This window comes from Mytilus galloprovincialis, chromosome 6 (assembly GCF_965363235.1).
Source record: "Mytilus galloprovincialis chromosome 6, xbMytGall1.hap1.1, whole genome shotgun sequence".
Taxonomy (NCBI): domain Eukaryota; kingdom Metazoa; phylum Mollusca; class Bivalvia; order Mytilida; family Mytilidae; genus Mytilus; species Mytilus galloprovincialis.
This window is the reverse complement of record NC_134843.1, coordinates 2,836,291-2,842,290: the sequence shown is the minus strand read 5'-3', so window position 1 is coordinate 2,842,290 and position 6,000 is coordinate 2,836,291.

Here is a 6,000-nt window from a genome sequence, read left to right as displayed (position 1 = left end):
AGTAACAGGAAGACCCATGCTGATGAGCATGTGTTTGCAGTTAGACATTCACCATGAGCATTTCTTATTACTTAGCATTTGACTAAAGTATAGATATATGGTCCCTTTCTCTTTGTCTGTAATCTGGGGCACCAGTTTTAAGTTAAGGATTTTAGCATGAATAGTTCTTAGTCCTTGACAATTACTATATGACAAGAGTATACATATAAATATGGCCATAACTTCTCTTGTCTGGTAGTAAGAGGCTGCCTGTTTGCAGTTAGGCTTCACCATATGCATTTCTTATTCCTTGACTAGAATATATATATGGTCCCGTTGACCTCTCTAGTCCGGCAGTAACAGGAAGACCCATGCTGAGGGGTGCCTGTTTGTACTTTTAACCTTTGGATTTCTCCTTCCTTAACTAGAATATTGATTTATGGCCCTTAAGACTTCTCTTAATCTGATAGTAAGACCAAGTCCTGTGCTGAGAGGCATCTGTTAGCAACTTAACATTTCACCACGATAATTTCTTATTCCTTGCCTAGTGACTAGAATATATATATTGGCTCATAGGCTCCTTTAATCTGGCAGTCAGAGTAAGGTTGTGTTGAAGGCCATCTGTTTGCAACTTAAAATTGAACATGAGCATTTTGTATCATTGATTAGAGTATAGAGATATGGTCCCTCCGACTTCTCTAGATTGTTAGTAGGAGAAAGCCCCATGCTGAGGGGCATCTGCTTGCAGTTCATCATTTCACCAAAAGAATGTCATATTCCTTTTAGTAGAATATATGATCCCTTAGACTTCTCTAGTCTAGCAGTATAGCAGTTAGGCACTCACCATCAATATTTCTTGTTCCTTGACTAGAATATAGATATATGAGCCCTTAATATTCTCTAGTCTAGAATTGAAAAAATCCCAAGTTGGACAAAGAGGGTTAGTTACTCTTATCCTTGGGGCAGTGGCAGATTCACAACTTTTCAAAAAGGGGGGGGGGTCAGTAATGCTTCAGTGAATATATAGGGTGCCACCCTAGATCCGCATATGCTTTGGGGATGTAGGTAATTAATCTCATTTGTCAAGCTGTTTATTGAAATGTAAGAATAACCAAGATAACATTTAAATACAACACAGTAAAATAAAACAATATTGCACATTTAATGTAACTAAAGGCAACAATCAGTTTATATCACACATCATTGAAAAATCATGCACCATCACAATTAACAAAATATGGGCTTACAGGTTTCAACTTGTAGAATATTGTATCAAATGAAGTTATGTAACATTACTAGATTAATAAATACAAGTGAAAGAATCAATGGCATTTAAAAATATAATTCTAATATCATATTATGATAATATCTAGTCCAAATCATTATGACGTCTTGCAAGGCTATTTTAATTTTTTTTCTGTGACGCATTCTTACAAATGCCTTGCAAGATGTTTTAAATATTTGAACTAGAATAATTATGACATTTTGCAAAGTTGTATTATTTTTTTTTCTTTGATGCCTTCGTATGAAGGCTTCACAGAAAAAAATAAAATAGTCTTGCAAGACGTCATTTTTATTTGGACAAGTCAATATTTTAAAAATTCAACACTTAGATCTAAATTTGATTTTGAGATTCATCCTGGGACATGCTATCCTTTTACTTTATATCTTCTACAAAAAAATATTATATTAAACCATATGATTAAATTTTAAAAAGTATGGGTACATCTCAAACTGAATATCTGACACACATATATTGATAATGCAAACATAAGGTCATAAGGTCATATCTTATTCACATGACCAGAAATTCAAATATCAACTGTAAATGCACATTACAATTTTTTTACAACTCTTTCCACTTTTAAAAGAGAACATATTTTTTAAAACTTGAATCAGGATCATTTAAAAAGGTATAAAAACAACTGACAATAATTTGAAGGATACTTCAGATTCAAGAAAATTCTGAAGGATATAAAACCATTTGTGGTAAAATGCGATTCTCAGACTATTTTAAATTTTGTCTGACTTAAAACATATGCTCTTCCTAATGATTTACAAAAATTATAAAGAAAATCATGTGAAGAGTTGAGAAGAAGTAAACTAACAGGTAAATTAACATCAAAACCCCAAAAGTGTAGAAAAATAGAATATAACAGCTAGTACAAGAATAAGGTAAGAACTCCTTAACCAGTTCAATATAAAATGAATCATATTTCGTTAACAATATACATCTATATAATAAAAATGCAAATAAATGTCAGTTAAAAGTTTTATATTTTCATCAACTAAAAATAAAATATCTTTGTTTATATAAATGAGGTACATTGCAGGGGCAGATCCAGCCATTTTAAAAGGGGGGTTCCAACTATATGTCCCTATTCAAATGCATTGATCAGCCAAAAAAAGGGGGTTCCAACCATTGGAACCCCCCCCCCCCACCTCCCTGGATCCACAAATACATTGTTTGAGGAAAGGATTAAGAGATTCTGTACAGGCATACTTTCCTTAAGCTTGCAACAGCAGAAAATCTTACCATTTTCATTCTTACAATTGCCACTGGTATCCTGAAGTTACTTTGAAAAACAGACACAAACTTGTATTGGTTTATTTGATTTTCAGTATTTTTTATCTATTTTTTAGGGGGATCAAGGGTGATACAGAGTTATCTGCCCTTATAAATTTACAGACCAGCTTAGCTTAGAAGGTACTTGAACTAAAGCCTACATCTCCAGGGTCTTAAACTGGAAAAATTTCTATACTTCATTTTATAATAACGTAAATTATTGTTATTTTTAGAAATTTTCCTAAGGAAAGTTAACAATGAAATACAATAAGACACCATTTTATCAGATAAAGAATGCTTTTGAAAAATGTTTTTTTAATACCTGGTTCATATTACTATAATGACAAAAGAATGAAGATAATGATTTTAAACCAGTCATTAGAGCATGAAACACAATGTAAATATGTAATCCTAATAAATAATTCAAGATCAACTATTTGATAAAGGAGTTTGATCGAAAATTATGGTTTCTAATCAATTTCTTACCTATCTTCTTTTCTTATATTCCTAAGGCAAGAAAAAAAGGAAGTGTGTTATAAAAGAATAAGTTGAAATGCTCCAAGTCCAAACTTAAAATTGTTCCTTAAATTAATACATCAATGTACATTTTATCATATTAAAAATCAGGGCTGGAATCAATACACAGGATAATTCAATCTGTATCTAAAAAAATGTGAACATAAATTTTGACATTTTGTAGTAGTTGTATTCCCAAACCCCAGCACAACCACCCATCCATGAATTTTTTATAGATATTTATTCAAGTGTCCCTTTCCAAATGATCTGTCTCTTGAGATGTATGTTTGGTTGCTGTCTCCTAAATTATTACATCAAATCTTCTACAACCACAGAAACCACTTAATTATGCAGTTTTAAAGAAATATATTATCAAAAAAGAAACTGTTATTGTTTGAGCACAATTCAGAAATATATCATGTCAATCCTATAAAGAAAGAAGAATTTTTTATTACTACCATCAAAATATAAGAAAATTGTGGTTTAAAAACCCATAGCAGGCAAAAAAACAAAGGTTGATGATGAAAAAAAACATTAAGGTGTTTTCTTAAAAAAATATATTAAAATAAGCAGACAGGCAAAACAAATTAATTTAAAATTCCATAACTCAATGGCAGTGGATTCTTAGACAGTTTAAAGCCAAATCTGGCAATGCATAAAAAAGTGACATTTTCTAACCTAATAATTAACAGTCACACATCAAAAAATGTACATGCCTTCATGTCCTCCATAAAAAAATTTGTTTGCTCAACTCAAATCATCAACTCATCTTACAATGAATGATATGACCTGCATGTAATACTACAACACAATAAAGGAATAAATTAGCATAAATATTTTGCACAACCTGACTAAACTTTTATACCAAAGATCAAGATACAAAAAGATCATAATTATAACTCTCTGAATTCAATTTTTTTTCTTTGAAAGCTTCCCGTTGGTTGACTCTAGGGTAAAAATATCCAAACTCAGTGTATCCAAAACTCTGTTTGACCACAAAATGTCAGACAAAAATTCATTTGGACAGACAGATATTTTGGTTGAATATATAGTAGAAAAGTTCAAATTAGTCTTTCGGTCAGACAATAGTTTGGCACAGTCTGCTGAAACTTTTACCATATGAGAAGGTTAGTTAATCTCTATGTGCAAAATTCAAAATGAAAAAAAAAGATCATAACAGTTTTATTTTCAAACTTTTAAACTAGGTTTAAAGATGCCATTGGAGACTAGATATACAAGGCCTGGCGCTCACAAAATTTAAATGTAAAATTCTTATACTCTGACTCTTTCAAACTATAATATGGGATTTTAAACTGTTACTGCACATTGTGTATTCATATATTTTCTTGGGTATCAATTCTCACAGGTTGAGAAAAATTGGTTAATTGATTTTGCATTTAAAATTTGTTTTATGACAAGCCCATAGAAAAGTTCATTACTATGATTTGGTATATTTAACTATGACCTAGGGAAATGCAGTGAATATTTAAACTCAAAAATTCTAAAATAATCTTTACCCATGATGCATGAAACTGTTATCATAAGATATAAGTCTGACAATAATTTTTACTAAATCCAGTTCACATTTAAATCTATAAATTAACATTTCAATATTTGAGGGTGTTGAGAAATATGTTAAATATAAACACATTAAATGTTCATCATTTGTTTACATTGAGCCTTTATAAATTACATAGAATCTAGATCATGTAAATTGGGCAACAAGACTATACTTTGTATCATCTTACAAGTATATGTGAGAGGCTGCAGACGGTCATGTATAGTAGCTACTGCCACCTACCTTTACTCCAATTTTACCATGCCCTTACTTCAATTTTTACTCTAATCCACTCTTTTCAATTCTACTTTGTCATGCCTTAATTCTACAAGCCCCTTCCCTTTACTTTTACTTTACCATGCCCTAATATAACTTCATCTGGTCTTTCCTCCAATCTCCCTTTAATCCTACTTCACCATGCCTTTACGCCAATCCACTTCCCCCTTACTCTTACTTCACCATGCGCTACTCTGATCTTTACTCCTTCTTCGTCTATACTTTACTTAAATCCCCTCCCCTTTTAATCCTACTTTATCATACCTTTATTTCAATCCCCTCCCCCTTAAATCCTACTTTGTCATGCCTTCACTTCAGTTCCTCCCTTTAATACTACTTCACCATGTATTTACTCCAACCCCTTCCCACTTACTCCTACTTTACTAAGCCTTTACTCCAATCCACTTCCATCTTACTCTTACTTTATCATGCTCTTACTCCAATCCTCTACCCCTTTAACACTACTTCTCAAATCCCCTCCTCCTTTAATCCCACTTCATCATGCTCTTAATCCAATCCTCTCCCCCTTCAATCCTACTCTTAATGTTCTCATTCCAATCCACTTCCCCCTTACTCATACTTCACCATGCTCTTACTCCAATCCTCTCCCCCTTTTATCCTACTTCACCATGTCTTTACTCCAATCCACTTCCCCCTTACTCATACTTCATAATGATCTTACTCCAATCCTCTCCCCTTTACTCCCTCTTCATCATGTCTTTACTTCAATCCACTTCCCCCTTACTCATACTTCATAATGATCTTACTCCAATCCTCTCCCCTTTACTCCCTCTTCATCATGTCTTTACTCCAATCCACTTCCCCCTAACTCATACTTCACCATGCTCTTACTCCAATCCCCTCCCCCTTTTATCCTACTTCACCATGTCTTTACTTCAATCCACTTCCCCCTTACTCATACTTCATTATGATCTTACTCAAATCCCCTCCCCCTTTAATCCTACTTCTCCATGTCTTTACTCCAATCCACTTCCCACTAACTCATACTTCATAATGATCTTACTCCAATCCCCTCCCCCTTTAATCCTACTTTACCCTGTCTTTACTCCAATCCACTTCCCCCTTACTTTTACTTCACCTTGCT